At 42.9% G+C, this 22891-nt stretch overlaps 1 non-coding gene across 1 annotated transcript; it reads left to right on the forward strand.

The window, feature by feature from the left end:
* Nucleotides 1-3204: 3204 nt before the first annotated feature.
* LOC114007677 (small nucleolar RNA SNORA68) lies at nucleotides 3205-3329 on the forward strand. The gene has a single exon (XR_003549261.1). It is a non-coding gene; the product is annotated as a small nucleolar RNA SNORA68 (small nucleolar RNA).
* Nucleotides 3330-22891: the final 19562 nt, after the last annotated feature.

Consider the following 22891-nt stretch of genomic DNA (forward strand, 5'->3'; position numbering starts at 1 on the left):
CTAGCAAGCACACATGTGCCATAGAAAAACACAACACCCAACAAAAAACAAACAAAAATAAATTTTAAAATATTTCCTTTAAAAGAATAATTTCTACAGTAATTTTGTTGAGATGCACAAAATATAAAGATATAAATTGTGACGTCAAAAACATGATATGAGATTAATGCACTCAAAGTTGAGTTGTTCTGAGCTTAAAATTGCTATTATTACTATAAGACATTCTAAGTAAGATTCAGGTAACCATAAAGCAAAATCCTATAGTAGTGGGACCAGCAGATGGCATGGTGTTGGGGTGCTGGACTCCCACATGGCAGACCATGGTTCGAGTTCTGGAACTGGTGGCTTGCTTTCTTACTTTCCCTGTCTTTCTGATAAGTGCATGTGCCCTGTAGTAAAATTTTTAAAATAATCATAACAAATAAAATGAAATATATTTTTTAAAGTTAAAAAAAAAAAAAAGAAATATGAATCTGTTTGGGTCAACCAGGCTTAGTGATTATGGCACCTGGATCTTACATGGCCAACTGTGCAGTATTAGTCCCAGACCCAGCAACTTGAAAAATTCACCAGGTGGGACTGATAGGCGGCATGGCGATTTAAGGCACTGGACTCCCACATGACTAACCGTGGTTTGAGTCCTGGACTTGATGGCTTGCTTTTTCACTTTCTCTTTCTCTCTCTGGTCAAAAAAATTTTTAAATAACAAATAAAATAAATAATTAGTTTTTTAAAAAAAAAAAAAAGAAGAAGAAGAAGAAAGAAAGAAACAAAAGAAAAACACACCAGGTAGGGCTGGCGAGTGGCATGATGGTTAAGGCACTGGATCGCCAATTCAGCCCTAGAGCAAAAATCTCTCTAAAAAAAATAAAGAGTACATGGCAGGAGACCAGCAGGTGGTGTGGTGATTAAGGCGCTGGATTACCAGTTTAGCAGTTCCAGTCCCAGACCTAGTGACTTGAGAAAAACACTGGGTATGAGGGCTTGCATGTTCAAAATCCCAAGAAGAAAATGAGAGAGAAGGGATTGTGGTGTGGCCGCCTGCCCCCCGGGGGGAGGGGGTGATTTCTTTCTTTTCCTCTCACTGTCTCTGTCTCTCTCTCTCTCTCCAGCGAGTGTGTGCACCCTAAGGTGAAAACCTAAAAAAAAAATAATTTTTTTTAATTCCTTTAAATATTTCCTCAATGTCATTTTTTTCTTTCTTATCTGTTTTTTTAAGTTTTGCTATAACACTGGAGAGAAATGTGCATACGTGCCCAACGTTAAAAGAGGAGAAAGAGATTGTGGCATGGTCATCTCCACTATGGGAAGTACTTTCTCATTTTCTCTCTGGCAAGTGCACACTTTATTTTAAATAAATAAATAATAATTTAAATAAATAATCATCATTTTTATTTTGTCGTACCGTGACTAAGGAAGAACACCCTCCCCATAGGGTATATGCACTTGCTGGGGAGAGAGAGACAAAGTGAGAAGTGAGAAATCGCCCCCCAGGGGGAATGACCAGGCCACAATCCTTCCTTCTTCTCTATTCCCCTCCCAAGACTGTGGGCATGTACAAACACACACACACACACACACACACACACGGCCTGTTTTTCAGACTGGGACTTGAACTGTGCATTTGGCTGTGTGGGATCCAGCCACCCCAACTACATGTCACATGACTGGTTCAGGAAGAACTCTAGCTCCCTTAGGGGGAAGAGTCAGCTCTGTCATTTTATCACTAGTACTACCTTTAAACCAGCATCTCTGCAGAAATCTTTTCAGGCTAAATTGTACAACTGTGTCATTCTATTTTCTCTTTCTTTCTTTCTTCCTTTCTTTCTTGTCTAGAATTATTTATTTGACTTTATTTATTATTATTATTTAATTTGCCATAGAGCACATGCACTTACCAGGGAGAGAGAGAGGGACAGTGAGAGAGCAAGCTGCCAGGCCCAGGATTTGAACCATGGTCAGCCATGTGAGAGTCCAGTGCCTTAACCACCATGCAACCTGCTAGCCCCTTGTTTTGTTTCTTAATTTAGATATATATTATAATCTATAAATTCATTTAAGCCAACAAATGGTAATTACAATAATCTCACAGTTAAATTAAAGCAACAAACAAAAGAATGAAACCCCCCCCCCCCCATGCCATCGGTATTGTGCAGTTCCTATGCTTTCTCCAGAACTTTCTCCAGAACGTTTCATTTACCTTAATTACACCTATCTGCACTTGGGAGAGTACTATTTTAAGTAACCAAAGCCAAGGAAAGCACAAATTATATCTTTTTTATCCTTAGTGTTGAAAATGGCCAATCTGGGCACCTTCCTCACTCCATATCACAAACTATTACTAGTTTTTTGTGCCAGAGTAAAGGTTAATTGCGCGACTATCCTGTTTCATCCGGGTAGGGAGGGCGGGCTGCATTCCTGAAATAGGTGTGCAAACTAAACCCGTCTAGTGTAGTCGTTTTAGCATAGCCCCTGCGGAGAGGCTTTGTAAGTCGGCATTATCTCTTCAAATCCCCTGATGTAACTGCATCCCTCAGGTAGCAGTCATCTTCTGCTACCGTCCCTACAATTATCAGTCAATCCCCTCAGACTTCAGGGGTGTTTATTACGCCTTTCTTGATGTCAAAGGGCTCCACCAATCCTGAAAGGCCTTCTGGCTGTGCCTGACTCTTTATTTGAAGACATTTCAAGCTGCCTTGAAAATATTTTTTAACACCCAGTTTGCTGCCTTCTTTTCTTACTTTTAACTAAGTACTATTACTATTCTGGTAAACCCAGTCTGGGTTTACCAGAGCACAGGATAGAGATCCGATGACAACAGCAGAGGGCCAGAGTGCAGATATCTTGAGAGTTCAAAGACCAAGAGTGTACAACAGCTCAGGGAACATGACGGGTGTAGGTGCCCAGTGGCAGTGGTGGGGTGGGGGACAGATAAATACTTAAATTTCAATAACATACATTGTGTCTCTATGGAAAAGATTTCCAAGAGAGAGAAAGCTGATCTTTGTCCTGATGAGTGTTGTCTTTCTGCGATATCATTTTAGAAAGTTACACAGTTTTTTCCAATACTCAGAATATTGGTTTTAGAATTATTTTATTATTTAATTTTACATATCCATTTATTTATTCTAATTTGACCAGAGAGTGATAGTGTGTGTGTGAGAGAGAGAGAGAACATGAGAAAGCAAGCCGCCACATCTGGGACTTGAACCGTGGTCAACCATTGCCCTTGCAGCGGTGTTAACAGAGGTGCAGACAGCAAGCAGACCTCGTCGCCTTTGGGGAGCTGTGGCCGTCCCCCTCAAAGTGAATCTGGAGGTCCCACACCTCTTATAGCCACCCAGCTGCTAGTCAGAGGCATGCTGAGCCCCCGGGGAAGCCACTGGGCCTGGGGGTGTACCCGCTCAATCACCTATCCCCCACCCACTCTGCAGACCGCGACATGGGCGCCTGATCATGAGGGTGGAGGAGATCGCAGCCAGCAAGTGCTGACCCCCCACAGTCAAGCAGCTCCATGACTCCAAGGTCAAGTTCCCGCTGCCCCACTGCGTCCTGCGGCACCAGCACAAGCCTCAGTTTCACCACCAAGAGGCCCAACACCTTCGAATGAAAAAAAAGTTTAAAAAAAAAAATCAGCTTGGGGCCTGCAGGTGGTGTGGTGGTTATGGCGCTGGACACTCCCATATGAATGACCATGGTTTGAGTCCCGGACCTGGTGGCTTGCTTTCCCACTTTCTCTCTCACTCTCTATGGTCAAATTAAAAAATAAATAAATGAATAAATAAAATTAAATAAATAATTATTAACTTAAATATAAAAATAATAAATTGTCTTAATGAGCTTCAAACGTAAGTACTGTAATAGCTAAAGTATTGGACCTGGGTTCAAATTTCAGTTTAATTGATTACTAGCTACTGAACCTTGAGCAATTCATTTAAACCCCTTATATCTCAATTTCTTCAAAAAGGAACTCAAAATAGATCTACTTCTTAGAGTCGTGAGAACTGAATGATAATATTCCTCCCTTCCTATACAGCTATTAAGTGCTCGATAACTGGTTGACATTATTACTCATATTAGAATTTCTTTTATCTCCTATTAGTTATTTGTTCTTTCTTTCCTGGCATCAACTGGTTCACTTAAAGCAGCGATTTTAAGTTAATGAAGTTATTTTAAAATGTGATCTGTGTGGCCCTTAACAAAGCCACGGTTACTTCTACATAGTCACTGTGGTAAAAAAATAAAATAAAATAAAAAAAGTCACTGTGGTGTGGTGGTTAAGACACTGGACTCCCACATGGTTCAAGTCCTGGACCTGGCGGTTTACTTTCTCACTTTTCTTCCCTCTCTTTTTCTCTCTGTCTGCCTTTCTCTGGTGAATACATGTGCACTATAGCAAATGAATAACTAATGAAATTAAATGAATAATGTTTTAATAATAATAATAATAAAGTAATAAAATTAAAGAAATTATTATTTTTAAGAAAGTTTTTTTAAGAATTATTTTATTTAACTTTATTTATTTATTTATTTAAATTTGACCAGAGAGAGAGAGAAAGCAAGCAAGCTGCCAGGTCCAGGACTTGAACTACGGTTGGCCATGTGGGAGTCCAGTGCCCTTAACTACTACACCACCTGCTGGTCCCATAATTCTTAAAAAGCAAACCCCAGGGGACCAGCAGTTAGCATAATGGCTATGTCATTGAACTCCCACAAAGCCGACTGCAGTTCGAGTCCTGGACCTGACGGTTTAAACTCACGCCGGGCGCGCGCGAGTGCATGCGTGCATGCCCAAGATCCTGAGAGGAGAATGGAGAAGGGATTGTGGCGTGGCCAACCCCCTGGGGGGTGATTTCTCGCTTCCTGTCTCTCTGTCTCTGTCTTTCTGGTGAGTCTATGCACCCTATAGCAAAAACCTCTCCGAAACAAACAAACAAACAAACAAAGCCCAGAGTGATAGTTCTCTTATCTGGCACCCTACTGATCTCCAACATTTTGGGAAAAGACAGTGGTTTTGTACCTGTCATTTCTCAAATATAATTTAAGAATTTTATCCAAAAATTGGCATGTTTCCACAGGCTGATAGAAATGGTGGGGTCTTACACACAGAATTACCTGAATAAGGCTTTTTTTGGGGGGAAGAGGTTTTTGCTACAGGGCACGCGCGCTCGCCAGGAAGAGATAGACAGAGAGACAGAGAGACAGAAAGTGAGAAATTACCCCCAGGGAGGGATAGCCATGCCACAATCCCTTCTCCTCCATTCTTCTCTCGGGATCTTGGGCACACACACACACGTGCCCAGTGTGAGTTTAAGCCACTGGGTCCAGGACTCAAACCGCGGTTGACTACATGGGAGTCCAGCGACATAGCCATTACGCTAACTGCTGGTCCCCAGAATAAGGCTTTTGAGGAGCAGCTGGCTGGAGCCAAGAACTAGTATGAAGGGACAGCTGGGAGCGAGTCGGACATCTTTATTGGGAAATCCAGTTACGCGTGGCACGGATCAGGGTAATGCTCTGGGTTGCTGCCCTGGAAAGCTTAAGGTATCAGTATCAGAATGAAAGGCCAGTCAGACCTTTGCGATTCTGAGGACCAGATAAAAGGAACAATGAGGAGAGTCAGTGCGATCGTGTCCCATCTTAGCCAGAGCCCATGAAGAGGCGAGGTGGCTGAGTTTTCTAGTGAGAACTCAAGTGGTCGCGACAGCAAAGAAATGCAACAACCTCAGGACCTGGTTGTTCTTAAGTTTTCTACAGTATCTGATATACCCCAGAGTCTGAAGACGCCAGCTTGTTTTTAGAGCTGTACCTTGGACTAAGATCTACGTCACTAGTAAAGCTATTCCCATCTGTGATTACGCATCTTGCAAACTTGAGGGAGAAATGCCATGGAAGAGGTAGAAGAAAAAGACAAGTTATTTTAGGGGAAACAGTTGTGTGAGCAGAGACCTTTCTTTTTGGCTAATACTGCGCTTGAATTGAACTGAAAGTGACCAATAAAAGATTCAGGAAAGGGGCCAGTAGGTGACTGAGTGGTTAAGGTGCTGGACTCCCACATGGCCAACCGACTGCAGTTTGAGTGTGGGACCTAGTGGCTTGAAAATCTCACTGGGTACATATGCGTGTGTGTCCAGAATCCCAGGAGGAGAACGGAGAAGGGATTGTAGCGTGCCATCGCCCCGGGGGTTGATTTCTCACTTTCTCTCCTACTATCTCTTTCTGTCTCTCTGCAATGAGAGGATGTTCCCCATGGCAAAATAAAAGAAAAAAGAAAAGAGAAAAAAAGGACTCGAACCACGGTGAACTTCCATTGGCAGTCTAGCACCTTAACCACTATGCCACCTGCTGGCCCCTCTCCAGTGCTTTTAAAGTGTATCCAGCAAGAATCTGATAGTCAAACTCCAGTTACAGCTGTTTCGTTTCTTAACAGGTTATTTATTCTGTGGCATATTTCCTGCCTGCTACTTCCTTTTCTCCTAAAGCTGGTGGTAATAAAAACTGCTTTTCCAGGCATAACTGTGTAGACAAATAAAAAGAGCAGATATCAGGGATGGGGCTGAGTAGGCAGACACAGAATTTTTAGGGCAGCGAAAACACTTTGTCTGATACTGCAATGGTAGATGCATGTCATCATACGTAGCCCAAACCCAGAGAATATACAACACCTAGTGTAAACTATGGACTTCAGGTGATAATGGCGTGTTGATGCAGGTTCCTCAACTATAATAACTGCCCTGCTATGGCAGGGACTGTTGATAATGGGGAAGGCTACTTGGGGGTCACTGTATCTGCCTCTTAATTTTGTTGTGAACCTAAAATTGCTCTAAAAGCTTTTTTTAATCACATTTATTTCAACTCATAAAATTCCAGTTCTGAATATAATGTAGGGAGAAAATAGATGCTTAGTTAAAAATGTGGAGGATGGGCCGGTGGGTGGTATGGTGGTTAAGGTGCTGGACTCTCACATGGCTGGCTGTGGTTTGAGTCCCAGACTTGGGCTTTGTCTTTTCGCCCTCTCTTCCCTTTCTTTTTTTTTTTTTTTTTTTAATTTTAAGAGGTTTTTGCTATCGGGCACGTGTGCTCGCCAGACAGAGAGAGACAAAGAGACAGAAGCGAGAGATCAACCCCCAGGAGGGATGGCTATGGCGCAGTCCTTTCTCCTCCATTCTCCTCTCGGGATCTTGGGCACGCACGCACACACACCCAGCGTGAGTTTTAAGCCACCAGGTCCGGGACTGGAACCGCGGTCGGCTACATGGGAGTCCAGCGACATAGCCATTACGCTAACTGCTGGTCCCTCTCACATTCCCTTTCTCTCTCTCTCTGGTCAGGCTAAAAAATAAATAATGATAACAAATAAAGTAAAATAAGTAATTCTTTTTTTTTTTTTTTTTGAGAGATTTTTACTGTAGGGCGCGTGCGCTCGCCAGACAGACAGAGAGAGACATAGAGACAGAAAGTGAGAAATCACCCCCCAGGGGGGATGGTCACACTGCAATCCCTTCTCCTCCATTCTCCTCTCGGGATCTTGGGCACGCACGCACACACACCCAGCGTGAGTTTGAAGCCACCAGGTCCGGGACTGGAACCGCGGTCGGCTACATGGGAGTCCAGCGACATAGCCATTACGCTAACTGCTGGTTCCCAGTAAAATAAATAATTCTTGAAAAAAAAGGGGAGGGAGAGACCAGCAGGTGGCGTGGTGGTTAAGGCACTGGACACTCCCACATGCTTGACCACGGTTCTGGACGGGGCAGCTTGCTTTCTTCTCACTTTCCCTCTGTGTGTGTGTGTGTGTGTGTGTGTGTGTGTGTGTCTATCTCTTGTCAAGTTAAAATAAAATGAATGAATAAATCATTTTTTTAATTAAAAAAAAAAGAATGAGAGGTTGGCAAGTGTCATGGTGGTTAAGGGCACTGGACTCCCACATGGTTGACTGTGGTTCAAGTCCCGGATCTGGTGGCTTGCTTTCTCTCTCACTCTCTCTCTGTCCCTCTCTGGTAAATTAAAATAAATGAAGTTAAATAAAAGAATTATTTTTTAAAAAATAAAGAATGTGGAGGACAATAGAAAGGCAGAAAGGCAGTCAGCAAATGGTGGGGAGGTCAAGGCAGCTGGATCCCACATGCCCAGCGACATGGTCCAAGCCTGGACAAGGCGGCCTAAAACACACAGGATGCAAGTGTATGTGTTCCCAAAAAAGCGCAAGAGGAGAATGAAAGGAGAAGCGATAGCAGCATGGTCATTCCCCCAGGAAACCGGAGTGATTTCTTATTTTCCCTATCTCTGTCTCCAACAAGCACATGCCCTATAACAACAACAACAACAATTTTTGAGAGGTTTTTGCTATAGGGCACATGCACTTGCCAGAAAGACAGGGAGAGACAGAGAGATGGAAAGTGAGAAATCACCCCCCAGAGGGGATGACCACGTTACAATCCCTTCTCCATTCTCCTCTCTGGGTCTTGGGCATGCCTGCACATGCGCCCGGCGTGAGTTTATGCCACCGGGTCCAGGACTCGAACCGTGGTCGACTACATGGGAGTCCAGCGACATAGCCATTAAGCCAACTGTTGGTCCCATTATTATTATTTTTTAATTTGACCAAACTGAAAGAGAGAAAGGGAAAGCAAAAAAGCAAGCCACCAGGTCCAGGACTCGAACCACAGTCCTCCATGTGACAATCCAGTGCCGTCAACTGCCACGCCACCCACTGGCCCCATAAAACAATCTTTTTTTTTTTTTAACCTCTCTTTATAGGGCATAAAATGTTCTGTTCAGAAATAAAACTAAAGGGATACTGAGTTTATTTTCAGATTTCATTCTGAACTGTAAAGTACTGTAACTGCCCTTAAGATTTAGCTATCCAAGATCTTCTGGGATGGTTTTCCTAAAGCCTGTCCCTCCCTGGGTGAATTGATCCTTCCTTCCACTGTAAAATAACATGTGAATACTTAGGGCAAGGATTAGCCTCATGGAGAAACAAAACAAAACAAAAAACATTCCTACTCTAACAGGGGGTCAGTTCATTCCCCAAACACAGGTTTGTTCATTCTGAGCTGAAGAGTATTTGCAGTACCTTAAAAATATTTCACATAGGAGTCCTCTCTGATCAGGAAAAGCATTTTCTAAGGATATTCATTCACACCCTTTGAATGTTATTTATTTACATGACTTTAAAAGCAATTAAGACATTTAGGGAACGCATTAAACCACAGATTAATGTGCACTTTTCTCTCGGACTATCTATCATTCAAAGGCTTACCCCTACCCTTTTCCACCCAGGGAGATAAATGTTTCAGAACCAGAGAGGCATATTTCCTTTCTGTCTGGTTTCTTAGAATTCATTTAAACATGCTTATTGAAATTTCCTGTCATGTAATATTTTAGCAAGGTTCCCTAAATATATACTGCTTGCAGACTGTAAATATTGCATGACAAGATTGTTATCTTGTTTTCCTCCTTAGGCAAACAATACCATAGTCAAAATACCCTATATAAACAATTCCAAGAGGTATGTACATGAGATTAACATAATAAAAGAGTGGATATCGTTGTTTTTGTGGAAGTCTTTTTAAATAATAGAGAGTGAATATTCAAAAACTGTAAATGCCCTAGAGCACCTGGCTCTTTGTGAGCTACCGCCCCGATCTGCCAGAGGGCAAGCAGACCGCCAAGCTCCAAACCAAATATCACTTTCTCTAAACAACACCCAAGTCAGACCACAAAGAAAACATTTTCCTCTGTAAAGTGCTGCATTCAAGGAAGTTTGAATTCCTAAGGAGTCTCGGTGAGTTACAGACTGATAAGACTACCAGAGAGAAGATTCCACCGGCAGTTTTTGAAACCTACTTCCTATTAAAAAAAAAAAAAAAAAAAAAGAAATATACACTTCAAAACTAAATGTGCTCACAGGAAGCAAGGGCATAATCCGGACACCAAGAGGAAAGTTTTCTAAGCTAAATACACGAAGATTCTTCCCCTTCGGTCCCTTGGCCACACTTAGTATAAAACATTACAGAAAAAAAGAGCTAAATCTCGGAGGAGGTGGCTGCCACCCTTTTAGCAGCTCTTAATAGGTGGGAGTGGGTGAGAGGACCTGGGACCGAGATTGCTGTCTCGTCTAGCTGCCTGCAATGTGACAAAATAACCAGCTCCCTAGGGAAATGGCTAACGTCATAGGCTAAGGAGTGGTTGGAGAAATTAGAATCTTGTTGTGAACAACTTTCAGAATGTTATCTCCTGTTTTAAAGGAAAGAAACCCTTATACTTTGATTGTGTAAAAGCCACAGTCTTGGTCCCAGCGAGAATGTCAGGCTTTGCCTCTAGCTTTCTATTTATATAGTTCTATAGTCATCTCCTGGGTATATGGATCTTACTAGTATGACACTGAGGTATGGGTCATTGTTTTTCTTTAGAAGAGTTCATTTCACTCATACATAATGATTAGAACGCAGTCTGGAATTGGAGCCAGCAGATGGCATAATGGTTATGTCGTTGGACTCCCCCGTAGTTGACGGTGGTTTGAGTCCTGGACCCCTTGACTTAAATGCCAGGCACGTGTACGGGAATGCCCAAGGTTGAGAGTAGAATGGAGAAGGGATTGCATTGTGGTCATCCTCCCTGGGGGGGGGGGATGATTTCTCGCTTTCTGTCTCTTTATCTCTCGCTGTCTTTCCAACAAGCACACATGCCCTATAGCAAAAATCTTTCTAAAACAAAACAGAACGCAGTCTGGAATCATATAAGCTTGTGGTCGATGTCCATTAGGACATTTTTAGCTGTATGGTCATGAGCAAGTTGCTTATTTTCATCTTCCAACTAAAAAATGGGAATATTGGGCCAGTTGGTGGTATAGCTAAGGCAGCTGGATTCCACAAGGCCCACGGCACCATTCAAATTCTGGACCCAGTAAACACACTGGGTGCGTGTGCATGTGTGCCAAAATTCCAGGAGCAGAATGGAAGAGAAAGGGACTATGGCATGGCTATCCCCCCAGGAGTGATTGCTCATTCTAATTTCTCTCTCCTGTGAGGACTCGTGCCCTATGGCAAAATATAAATAAATTAAATTAAATGAAAAGGAGTAGCATTAGTACCTACTAAATGTTGTTACAAAAATTTACTAAAACTATGTATGCAAATAAATGGTAGCTAGAAGATGACAAGAACCAGGAAGCTTTGCCAGGAAAAAAAGGAAGACCAAGGGGAATAAAGTAAGGAAAAGTGAAGGGGAAAGGAATAGAAGAAGCACTGGGGCACAGGAAAGGGGGGGGGAGGAAAAGACAAAGGTGAGGAAACGGAAAAGGGAAATCGGTAAGGATAATCCAGTATTCCTAAAGTATTTGTAAAGCCCACTCTGCTTGCAAACGGTAATCGCAGAACCTGGCTTGTGCCCCATTGGCCACTTTCTCCAACCTTTATCTGAGCACTTGACACCAAACCAAACAAAACACCCCCCAGCCACTTGAGTCCACTAAAAATTCATGGTCGTAATTAGAAAATAATTTGAAAAATAAAGGAAATTTGTTTTTCCAGAATTGACCCACTCAGTTGTTCTATTACATAACAAAGAACCCAAGTGTTTTCCATCTTTTTTTCTTTTTCTTCCGCTGGCTTCAAGGCCACAAGATGACTACAGCGAGTGTGACAAAGACATAACAATGGCTGGTAGGAGAGAGATGCTTTCTTCCCTGGAGATCTTTTTTTCCAGCAAAGAAAACCTTTCACAGAAACTTCTGAATAATCTTCCCCTTTTGCTTTCCTGGCCATATGACATCATTTGACCACGTTGGAATATTTAGCAAGGTGAATAAAAGAAAACACCATATCGGGATGAAAGCAAGCAGGTTTCACCTTCTGGAACTGGAATGGGGTTCATTTCCATCAACGTACTTGACTATGAAAAAGACAAGAACTGCCTGGAGAATTTTGTTAGCAAAAAGAGCATTGCATTGGCAGAAACACTTCAGACTTGGACAGAAAGGACATAAATGGTACAAAATGAAGAATTCTTTGTACTCCCACCACCACCACCACCAAACTTCTAAAAGCAGGCTGAAAAATCTGCTCAGTTGCAAATACAGGCTATCTTACTTGAGAAAGGAAGGATGACTTAGAGGGGAGAAACTAGAATCAAGAAAGTATCACCAAGAGTCATGGAGAATTATTTTGGGGCACGGAGCCCAAATTACAGAGATGCCAAACTGTGCTTAACTGGATTTCAGAATTGCTAAGGATAAGAAACTCTTTAAAATTTTATTAATTTAATTGTATTTGTTGTTATTATTATTATTATCATTATTATTTAATTTGACCAGAGAGGGGCTGGCAGGTGGCATGGTGGTTAAGGGCACTGGACTCCCACATGGCCGACTGCGGTTTGAGTCCCAGACCTGGCAGCTGGCCTTCTCACTCTTTCTCTCTCTCTTTCTCACTCTGTCCCTCTCTGGTCAAATTACAAAATAAATAAATAAATGAATAAAGTTAAAATAAAATAATTATTTAAAAATTTTTAAAATAAGTCAATAAATTCGACCAGAGAGAAAGGGAAAGTAAGAAAGCAAGCCTCCAGATCTGGGACTTAAACTATGATCAACCATGTGGAAGTCCAGCACTTTAACACCATGCCATCTGCTGGCCCCGGGACAAGTAACTCTTCCTTCTTCTGGAATATGTGTCTCCATAACAGTTATCTTATGCCTGCCCTATCATCATATTATATATTGAGTATGTGCGGAGGAATATAGCCCGTCTCTTGATTGCAAGTCTTCGGATCGAAAGGAACTGTACTCAAGGACCTATGCTTACGGAACTGTACCTGGGAAGTCTAATCTACACCTGAACTGGATCTGGATTTATATAATGATATTCTGTACTCTGTGCTGATGCTGTAATGAAACGAGACTTTCGAGAAACTCGAGAGAGACGGATGAGTGAGTACATTTTACAAGTGGGAACAACATAAATTAAAGGGGTTAAAGGGTGGACTGTGTAGCTATCCTCTAAGATAACTCTCACTGAACCCTACTTTCTGGTTTGACATCTTTTAAAAAAACAATCGTTTTATGGTGTGTGCATTCACTGTAGAGAGACAGAAAGAGGGAAAGTAAGAAAGCACTCCCCCAGCAAGGCCACTCCACAATCCCCTCTCTACCATTCTCCCCTCAGGATTTTGAGTATACATGCACAGGTACCTGGCTTTTTTCCTCAAATTGCCAAGTCTGGGTCTTGAACCACATGATTGGCCATATGGGATCCAGCCACCTTCATTACCACACCACCAGCCAGCCTCTGGTTTGACATTCTTTTACAGTGTACTCTACATTGTATCAGGGTTGATCTGTGTGACCATCAGACTTAGCAGAAGTGACAGCATGTGACAAGGCTAGATCATAGATGCTAAGGCTTCTTCCTTGCTTTTTCTCTCTGTCATTGCTCTGGGAACCAGTTACCCTGCCATAAGGACAACTAGAAGTCCTACAGGGAGACCTCCATGACAAAAAAACTGAAGATTCCTGTAAAAAGTCATGGTGGGAGACCAGCAGTCAGCGTAATGGCTATGTCGCTGGACTCCCATGTACTTGACCATGGATCAAGTCCTGGACCTGGTGGCTTAAACTCATGCTGGGCACATGTGTGTGTGTGCCCACAATCTCGAGAGGAGAATGGAGGAGAAGGGATTGTGGCATGGCCATCCTCCCTAGGGGGTGATTTCTTGCTTTCTATCTCTCTGTCTCTGTCTTTCTGGTGAGCACACGCTCCCTATGGCAAAAACCTCTCCAAAAATAAAATAAGTCATGGTGGGGAACAGCAGGTGGCATGAGATTAAGGATGTTGGACTCCCACATGGCTGACCACGATTCGAGTCCCAGACTTGACAGCTTGCTTTCTCCTTCTCTCTTTCTCTGTCCCTCTCTGGTCAAATTAAAATAAATAAATAAATAAAGTTAAAATAGTTCTTTAAAACAACAACAACAAAATAGTCATGTAAATGAGCCCCTGTCAAATCTTAAAATTATCTTAGTCCTAGTCAACAGCTTGTCTGCAACCTCATAAGAGACTCGGACCAAGAACTATGAAGCTTGGGGCCAGCAGGTGGTGTGGTGGTTAAGATGCTGGACTCCCCATGGCCAACCAATGGTTGAGTCATGAACCTGGTGGCTTGAAAATCACACTGCTGAGACCAGCAGGTGGTGTGGTGGTTAAGGTGCTGGATGCTTCCACATGGCTAACTGTGGTTCAAGTCTAGGACCTGATGGCTTGCTTTCTTATTTTCCCTCTCTCTCTAATGAAATTAATTAAATAATTATTTTAAAAAAAGGAAAAAGAAAACCGCACTGCAGTTGTGTGTGCGCGTCCCAAATCCCAGGAGAATGGAGAATGGATTGGGGCATGTCCATATCGTCTACAGGGTGATTTCTCACTTTCCTTCTCACTGTCTCTCTCTATAGCAAAAACCAAAGGGAGGCAGGGAAGAAAGAAAGAAAAAGAAAAGAGCCATGAAGCTATGCCCTTTCTGAGTTTCTGATCCACAGAAACTAGAAGAAAATAAGTATTTGTTTATTTTTTTAAAGAATTATTTTATTTAACTTTATTTATTTATTTTAATTTTTACCAGAGAGGGACAGAGCAAGACAGCAAGAGTGAGAGAAAGTCTCCCTCTTTTCAGTATTTTGGGTATACATGCACACATACCCAGTGTGTTTCTCAAGCTACTGAATCTAGGACTTGAACCATGAGGTCAGCCACGTGGGATCTGGCTGCCTTAACCAACCGGGTATAGAGCTAGCCCGACTCTCAAATTTTTATTTGGAGTCTTGACTTCACCCTTAAGTTCTATATCTAAGCTATTTAATTATTTTAAGAATTATTTTTGTATTTATTTCTATTTATTATTATTATTTTATTTGACCAGTGATAGAGAGAACGGGAGAAAGCAAGTCACCAGGTCCGGGACTCGAACCGCAGTCGGCCATTTGGGAATCTGGCACCTTTAACCACCATGCCACCTGCTGACCCCTAAGCTATCTAATATTATAGGCATTAGCCATATGTGGCTATGAATCATTTGAAATGCAGCTAGTTCAAATTGAGATAGCTGTAAGGTTAAAATACACAGCACATTTCAAGGACCTAGGAAAAAAAGTGAATGAAAACTATTTCAATAAATTTTATGTCAATTACATGCTGAAATGGCAATATTTTTAGGTATGTTAGGTTAAATAAAAAGAATCATTAAAATCAAATTAAGTCCCCAAATCAATTTTATCTGTTTATGTTCACTTTTTTAAAATGTTCTTATTAGAAACTTCAAAGTACATACTTGGGTCACATTTGTGGCTCACATTATATTTCCATCAGTCCTACTCAAACTCTTAGCTCCTGCTAATTATCTCTACCCAAAATTCCACCAGCACCTCCAATTCAGGATGAGCAAAGCTGAATTCATCTTCCCCTTTCATTCCATTCCCCACACTGATGATAGAGTGATATTGCTAAGACACATATCCAGTCATTTTTACTGCTCAAAATTCTACAATTGTCACCTTTCAGGATAAAAATAATAATAATCTAAGCCTCTCAATCTCTAACTTCAAGGGCTTACAATGTCTGCTTCTCTCATTCTTGCAAACTAACCTGAAAGACTCCTAGAAAGTTGGGACCATGTCTCTTAATCAGAAAACAACAACAACAAAAAGACATTGCAAAGACATAATTGATTTAATTTTTTTTCTTTTTTTTTTTTTTTGAGTGATCCATAACTATGGGCCAAACCTTACTCTATGTGTTTGCGGTCTCCCCAACTTTACAACAAGATTCCCCTGTAAAGAAGGTACCATTATCCCCATTCTACAGATAAAGAAATGAGGCACAGGAAAGAAAATCTAAGAAATTTTCTCAATATCACATAATTGGTAAGGTCAGGATGTGTCCTAGGAATGGATTATTGTCCCACGGGACTAGAAAATGGAGTGCTAGGCTGGCTCTTTGGTCTGGTGGTTAAGGCATCTGGATCCCACATGGAAGAGTCCACAGTTCAAGTCCTGGACCTAGTGGCTTGAAAAACATATCAGGTGCAGAGGTGTGCATACCCCAGACTGGGAAAGGTAAGAAAGTGAAAGTGAGGCCGGCAGGTGGTGTGGTGGTTAGGGGTGCTGGACTCCAACATGGCCAACCTCGGTTTGAGTCCTGGACCTGGAGGCTTGCTTTCTCTCTCTCTTTCTCATTCTCACTCTCACTCTGTCCCTCTCTGGTCAAATTAAAATAAATGAATAAGTAAAATAAAAATAAATAAATAACTTTCTTAAAATAAAAAAAAAGTAGAGAAGGGTAATATGATCATTCCCCATGAGGGATGCTTTCTCTTTCACCCTCTCTCTGTGTCTCTGTCTCTTTCTGGTGAGCATGCTCAGACTCTGGAAGAAAAGAAAAAAAAAAAAAACCTGAGAGGAAGAGAGAGAGAGAGAAAGAATCCTAATGAAACTTAAGGTAAGTTAGAGCCAGAGCATAATATACTTGAAATATCTTTTTTTTTTTTTTTTGGGAGAGATTTTTGCTATAGGGCGCATGCGTACTTGAAATTTCTTTTTTTTTTTTTTTTGAGAGAGATTTTTGCTATAGGGCGCATGAGCTCGCCAGCCAGACAGAGAGAGACAGAGACAGAAAGCAAGAAATCACCCCCCAGGGGCGATGGCCATGCCACAATCCCTTCTCCTCCATTCTCCTCTCGGGATCTTGGGCATGCACGCACACACGCCTGGCGTGAGTTTAAGCTGCTGGGTCCGGGACACGAACCGTGGTCGGCTACATGAGAGTCCAGCGACATAGCCATTACGCTAACTGCTGGTCCTGAAATATCTTTTTTTCTAAAAAGAGATTTTTGCTATAGGGCATGTGCACTTACCAGAGAAACAGAGATATGGAAAGTGAGAAATCACCCCATAGAGGGGATGGCCACACCACAATTCCTTCTCCTCCATTTTCTTCTCAGGATTTTGGGCACGTACGCACATGCGCTCACCTGAGTTTCAAGCTGCTAGGTCCAGGACTCGAACCACTGTTGACTATGTGAGAGTCCGGTAACATAACCATTATGCCATATGCTGGTCCCTACACTTGAAATATCTCACCAAATATCTTTTCTTCTACAAACAATAAAATGGCATCAAAGGTTTTTGACCGGAGAATTGAAAGGCATTCTCTGACTGATATTTAGAGAAAACTTGGGTAGTTAAGTGGATAACTGAGAAAAAAGAGACTAAAGAGTGTTCCTCGATCTGTATTCTCCATCTCTCTCTTTTTTAAAAAGAATTATTGGGACTGGCAGCTGGCATGGTGGTTAAAGGCAGTAGATTCCCACATGGCCGACCATGGTTCAAGTCCTGGACCTGGTGGCATCCTTTCTCACTTTCCTTCTCCATTTCTCTCTGTCTCTCTCTGGTCAAACTGGAAAATAATAATAAATAAAATTAAAATTATTGTTATTTTAATTTGACCAGAGAGAGACACAGAAAGAGAGAGGGGAAGTGAAAAAGCAAGCTGCCAGGTCTAGGACTTGAACCTTAGTAGCCCATGTGGGAGCTCAGCACTTTAACCACTGTGTCACCTGCCAGCTCCTTCCCATCCCTCTCTCTTTTTTTTTTTAAGAATTACTTTACTTAACTTAATTAATTAATTAATTTTAATTTGGTCAGAGTGAGAGAGGGAGAGGAAGAGGGAAAGTGAGAAAGCAAGCTGCCAGGTCAGGGACTTGAACCACAGTCGACCATGTGGGATTCCAGCATCCTTAGCCGCCATGCCACCTGCCAGCCCTTCTCCATCTCTCTTTATTTTTTTTAAGGTTTATTTACTTTAAATTTTATTTATTATAATTTTTCTTTAATTTCAACAAGAGACACAGACAGAAAGGGAGAGTGAGAAAGCAAGCTGCCAGGTTCGGGACTTGAATTGTGGTCAGCTATGTGGGAGGTCAGCTATGTGGGAGTCCAGCTCCCCAATCCCTATGTCACCTCCTGGTCCTCTCCATCTCTCTCTTTTTTTTTTTTCTTATATTTTATTTATTTATTCATTCATTCATTTACTTTAATTTGACCAGAGAAACACAGACACAGAGAGAGACAGAGAGAGGGAAAGCGAGAAAGCAAGCCACCAGGTCCAGTTCTTGATCCGTGGTTGGCTATGTGGGAGTGTCCAGCGCCTTCACCACCATGCCACCTGCTGGTCCCCTCTCCATCTCTTTTAATGATAAATCATCACTTCCTCCAGACACCTAAATTTCATATCTGGGAGTTACCATAAACTCTCTCCCTTATTAATCAGACACTTAGTCCTATCAGTTTTACTTCCTTAATCCTCTCTAATTCATCCTCTTCTCCAGTCCCACTGCAGATAATTTAAATCACAGCGTCATCACCTCTTACTTAGATAACTGAAATAGCTTCCTTACTATTCACATAACCCCAAAAGATCATTTCAAAATTTGAGTCTGATAATGCCAATTGCGAAGTTAAAACCTTTTAGTGGCTCCCTATCAATTCAGGCTCTTTAGCCAACATTCAGAAACCTTCACAAGTTTACCCTTGTCCACTCTCTTCAGCATCAACTCCAGTTACTCTCCCATCTCATTTCAGTCTTACCAAACTACATGCTGCTCCCCATGTTTTACAGACCTCTGTGTCTTTGCTCATGCTGTGTCCCCTGTTTAGAACTCTGTTCTTCTCCATTCACCTGCTGGTTGTGATTCAAGACAGCTGAGCATTATTCCTCCACACCTCTTGTCTTTCCCAGGCAGAGTTAGTTATGTCTACTCTGCACTCCTGTAACATTCAATGATACACACTTATAATGTGCCACACTATATTTTTAAAAATAATTTTTAAAAGAATTATTTATTTCATTCCATTTGTTATTGTTATATATATATATTTAGAGGTTTTTGCTATAGGGTGTGTGCGCTTGCCAGACAGAGACAGACAGCGAGAAATCACCCTCCAGGGGGGGATGGCCATGCCACAATCCCTTCTCCTCCATTCTCCTCGGGGATCTTGGGCACGCACACACGCCCAGCGTGAGTTTTAAGCCACCGGGTCTAGGACTTGAACCATGGTCAACTACGTGGGAGTCCAGTGACATAGCCATTACGCTAACTGCTGGTCCCTGTTATTGTTATTTTTTAATTTAAACAGAGAGAGAGAGAAAAGGAAAGCGAGGAAGCAAGCCACCAGGTCCAGGACTTGAACCATGGTTTGCCATGTGGGAATCCAGCACCCTTATCCAACACACCACCTGCCAGCCCCAACACACTGTATTTTTTTTAAAAATAATTATTTTATTATTTATTTATTCATTCATTTATTTCATTTTTTTATTTTGACCAGAGAGGGACAGAGTGAGAGAGAAAGAGAGAGAGGGAAAGTGAGAGAGCAAGCCTTCAGGTCCAGGACTTGAACCATGGTCGGCCATGTGGGAGTCCAGCGTCCTCAACCACCATGCCACCTGCCGGCCCCATGTATTTTTTTTTTTTGAGAGGTTTTTTACTATAGGGTGAGTGCGCTCGCCAGACAGACAGAGAGAGACAGAGAGACAGAAAGCGAGAAATCACCCCCCAGAGGGGATGGCCACACTGCAATCCCTTCTCCTCCATTCTCCTCTCGGGATCTTGGGCACGCACGCACACGCGCCCGGCGTGGGTTTTAAGCCACCGGGTCCGGGACACAAACCGTGGTCGACTACGTGGGAGTCCAGCGACATAGCCATTACGCTAACTGCTGGTTCCCCCAACACACTGTATTTTAACAATGAACTTTCTTGACTAAGTCCATCAGAGCAGAGCTCTGTCTTACTGATCTGGTCATTCAACCAAGATTGACTGACTGCCCTCCTCTCCCAGTACTTGACTGGAAGCTAGGGATAGAACTGTGAAGAAAACAGATCAAAATCTTGCCCTTGTGGGGTTAACATTCTAAAGGTGGAGTTTCCATCCTTACTCATCCTGTAGTCTCAATGCCTGGCCATTGGCGAGTTATAGTTGGGAGAATAGCTGAGTCTACCAACCAACCATTCGATAGTCTCTCTTTTCATTCTGTTCCCTTAGATCTTTTTTTTTTTTTTATATTTATTTACTTAGTTCCATTTGTTATTATTATTTTTTGAAATTTGACCAGAGTGAGACAGAGAAAGAGAGAGAAAGGGAACATGAGAAAGCAAGCTGTCAGGTCTGGGACTTGAACCATGGTTGGCCATGTGGGAATCCACCAAGCCACCTGCCATTCCCCCTTAGATCTTTTTTTTTTTAAGAATTATTTTATTTAACTTTGTTTATCCATTTATTTATTTTAATTTGACCAGAGAGGGACAGAATGAGAGAAAGTGAGAAAGCAAGCCTCCAGGCTGCAGTCAGCCATGTGGGAGTCTAGTGTCCCTAACCACCATGCCATCTGCCAGCCCTGCCCCTCCTTAGGTCTTTTTATTTACTTATGTTCACCTTTGAATTTCTCCCATGTGTTAGCCAACGTACTTCCATGCGGCCTAAAGGGGTTATGCTGGACCTAGACAAAATGTCTGTGCACAGTTCAGTTTTGACACTCTCCCTTCTCTCTTCTTCCATTCTTCTTCTGTTGCCTTGTCACACGTCTGCTGCCCATTTCCCTTGGGACCAAGTACCCTCTGACTTTTTGGGAAAAGTACATTCTTTTCCCAAAGTATCCCAGGTTCTAATTTTATTTCTCTCTAATGTTTCCTGAATACCCTTGAAGTCAGAGCTAGCTAGTCGTAGTCAGTATTAACTTCTGTACTGGAGGACTTCAGACTTTCTTGTTCTCCACCCAGTGTAGGAGGCCCTCCTCACCACTGTTTCCCTCGGCCTCTAGTTTGCATCCACTGACACCGGGAATACTGATGATTCTCTCCCCTGGCTCTTCTCTGAGAGTTCTTGGGTTTAATTATTTGTTTGTTTGTTTAAATTGCCAGAGGGTGCATGAGGGTGAGGCAGGATGGGAGGGGCACAACAGGGCATGGTCACACTGCAATCCCTTTTCCATTTCTCTATCTTGTCGGGATTTGTGGCTGCACACTAGCCTGGGAGTATTTTTCAAGCCACCGAGGTTGGGATTAGAACTGTGGTAGGCATGTAGGGTTGAGCTCCCTCAACCTCTGCTCTATGGGTTAGCCCAGTTCTTTGATCCCAGGACTTTACAGTCTACAACAGTTCAATAAAGTATTAATACATTAATAAATGAGCAAATAAACACACACGTCCTCTCCCCCTGCATTCAGCTGTACGTATGCTCCAAGAAGTTTCTGCTTTGCAAAGAGATCTACTAAAAAGGCGGCCAGAAATACCTACTTTGGATCCAAGAAAAAGAAAGTTATTCCTTTAAAAAAATAATTATTTTACTTAACTGCATTTATTTATTTAAATTTGACCAGAGAGGGACAGAAAGAGAGAGTTAGAAGTAAAGTGAGAAAGTAAGCCGCCAGGTCTGGGACTTGAACTGTTGTGGTCATGTGGGAATCCAGGGCCTTTAACCACCACCACGCCACCTGCAGGCCCTCTTTTTTGTTTTTGTTTTAAAGGTTTGTTTGTTTGTTTTTCTTTTTTGTCATAGAGCCTGTGCGCTGGCCAGAGAGAGACAGTGAGAAATCATGTCCTAAGGGCCATGGCCACACTAGAATCCCTTCTCCTCCATTCCTCTCCTGGAATTTTGGGCATGCATGCAGAAATGCCCAGCATGATTTTCAAGCCACCAAATCTGGGACTCAAACCGTGGTCAACCATGTAGGAGTCCAGCACCTTGAGCACTACACCACCTGCTGGTCCCAGAAAGTTGTTTCTTTAAGTGAATTAGGAGAAGAATCCCCCAAGAATGTGTTTCAACATCCCTGCTCAAGTCGCATCATCTGTACGTGTACCTTTGCTAGATGGCTTTTGTGTTGTAAATTCAGACTGACTTTCTTTGTGAATAACGTGTGCACTGCAATGGTGTTTCTGTATGTTATCCAGTGGGTCCTTTCTCCAGGATGCGAGTGAGCCAGGGACATGGTCTGTTTGAGATTTTACCCAGAGAAGACTGAGCTGGAACTGAAAAAAAAACAACGCATTAACTGAAATTGTGTATCCTATTGGATGCGTTGGGGATTCGGGAGGAGAGGCGATTCCCGCGTGAATACAAAATCTTAAACTTTTTGAAAGGCAGAGTTGTAAAGAGGTTACCTGGGTGCTCTGGGTCATGCATAAGTAGGAAATGCCCTCGGTACTCCCTGCGGAGAATACTTCCCATAGGACCAAATTCGCCTCCTTTACCCATTCCCCTGCAAGGAGGAATCCCCACTCCCAGCAAATGCTGGTGCCCCAGCGACTGCTGTCAGATCCAGACCTCCCTTTCTCCCATCCCCGCCAAGCTCCGCAGATGTCAAAGATTCTCACTCAGGGGTTTTCCAATCTGCCCCTGGAGTAACTCACTGCCCCCGAGGCAAGCAAGGCGGGCGGGTCCAAGCTGCGATGCGGAGAATTCGTTGTCCGAGCGACCTCCTCGGAGTGGACCGAGTTAAATATAACCGCGCGAATGGAATGGGGCTAAAAATAAGGCAGCAGCTGGCGGGTCCACAGCCCTGTCCCGGCCCTGTCAGGGCGGGGGCCCGAGTGGTCCTGTGCAGGAAGGCCGCTCCCCGCCCAGAGGCCAGGAGGCCACTGCGCCCGCAACGGGCGGAAGGCCAGCGAGGTGGGCCCAACTGCCCAAAGCCTGGGAGGCCTCTCCCCGCGCGGGCCTGGGGCCTGGATTCAGGGTCGTTCGGTGGCCTGGGGGCGACTTTCCAAAGGAATCGGAAGCCGGGCCAACTTGCCTGGACGGAAGGAGGTGAAAAGGCTGGGTGCCGACGGCCCGCCCGCCCCG

This window comes from Tupaia chinensis, unplaced genomic scaffold (assembly GCF_000334495.1).
Source record: "Tupaia chinensis unplaced genomic scaffold, TupChi_1.0 Scaffold000215_1, whole genome shotgun sequence".
In the NCBI taxonomy this organism is placed as follows: Eukaryota; Metazoa; Chordata; class Mammalia; order Scandentia; family Tupaiidae; genus Tupaia; species Tupaia belangeri.